Source organism: Xiphophorus maculatus, chromosome 14, assembly GCF_002775205.1.
Source record: "Xiphophorus maculatus strain JP 163 A chromosome 14, X_maculatus-5.0-male, whole genome shotgun sequence".
Classification (NCBI taxonomy): domain Eukaryota; kingdom Metazoa; phylum Chordata; class Actinopteri; order Cyprinodontiformes; family Poeciliidae; genus Xiphophorus; species Xiphophorus maculatus.
The window spans coordinates 24,231,981-24,233,620 of record NC_036456.1 but is presented as its reverse complement, the minus strand read 5'-3'; the positions used below and the strand labels follow the sequence as shown (position 1 = coordinate 24,233,620).

At 44.5% G+C, this 1,640-nt stretch overlaps 1 pseudogene; it reads left to right on the top strand.

Annotated features, from left to right (window-relative positions):
- On the top strand, window positions 1-179 carry LOC111611262 (annotated as a pseudogene).
- The last annotated feature ends 1,461 nt before the right edge of the window (window positions 180-1,640 follow it).

Genomic DNA, 1,640 nt, shown 5'->3' with positions numbered 1-1,640 from the left:
AAAGTTGCAGGGCAGTGGCCCTCCAGGACTGGAGTTTGACACCTGTGCTGTAGGTGGATCGCTCAGGGTGAGGATCAGCCATTGCACTGCGGCGATCTGACCTCTGTGAATTCTCCACATGGGAGAATCTCAACTGCACAATTTATGGTAGTGGGGGACTGCGTTCGCGCTCTCCCCTGGTAATAATGTTAAATGATAAATATTTATTTTACTATCATCTGTTAATTTCGTAATTACCAAAACGTATCTTCTAAGTATTTTCTGTCAATCACTCTGGTGCCCACTGAGATCAAACAAAATGTATCTTTTGTCATTCAGTTTGTTTATTCCGTTAAATGTCATTCCTCGCTCTGACCAGCAGGTGGAAGCAGCAGAGCGGCCATTAACGCCGTTATTGATACAAAATAAACATTTGTTTTGGTTTCCTTTACATTTTAGATATATTAATATAAATTATTAGTTGTTGTAGATGTAATCAGCTCTGAATATACTTAGGTTGCTTAGGTTAATTTGAGGGACGAAAATTTATCCATTTATCGTAAATGGAGCCTAAGTCAATCACAGTACTTATGTTCTCTGAACAAGTTCGAATGGAGGACATTAGAACTTGGCTACAGCAAAGGTGTACAGTGAAACACGGATACGAGTTAAAGGACGAGGACGGGGTCAGGACTGGCGGCAGACGCTTCTTCGTACAATTGAAGAGAAATTTGGCAACAGGTGAGACCTATCATCTACCGCCTGTGATCCAGTTGGGAGCCATAAGAGGCCATGTTTTCTACCCGGGCCAGCCTAAGACCTGCCGTAGATGCGGTTCCCAGCAACACCTTTCGGCGGAATGCCGGATTACATATTGCAAAAACTGTGGAACTGAGGGACATTTAACTAAAGACTGCCAGGAACCGGTAAATTGTAATCTTTGTGGAGAGAGGGGGCATACCTTCAAAAGTTGCCCCAAGTCATATGCTAACAGAGTCAAGACTTTTGCTTCACAAGAAACGAGAGGGAGAGCAGACTTGGGAGACCAGTTACTACAAATGGAGACAAATACGGAACCAGATGAAGAAAAACAGCTGGAAAGCGCAGAGGAACAAAGAAAAGAGAATGGAGGAACCACACCCATGATCCCTCCTCGAGTGACACAAGAACCTGAAAGGGAGCAGCTGCTCCCAATTACAACGGAAACACTTCAACAACCAGGATCGTTAATAGAGACGCCATCGCTGGAGGGAGAGGGGATGAAGAAACCAATTCGAGTCATAACAATTGGAGAATGCGGAGAATTGTTGGAACAAGCAACGAGTAATTTATTTCTTCCTCAACAAGAACAACTACAGGACAAGACTCCAGAGGAAGGCAGTGCCTCCCTTTTCCCGGAGGATGAAGGAACATTGGAAGACCTGCACCTACTTTTCGAGCCAGGAATTGGGGACCAAGCGAGTTCACGGAAAAGACCTCAAGGACCCTCAACTGACTCGTCAGGAGGACCAGAACTTGAACATTGGCCAGCGATTCTACAGAACCCTACTCCATTCTTAGATGAGAAAGGATTAGTAACTTTTTCGGACATTACCCAAATATCTAGTGTGGAACGAGAGGAAGAACCGAAGGAGACTTGGCGAACACAAAAGAAAAAGAAG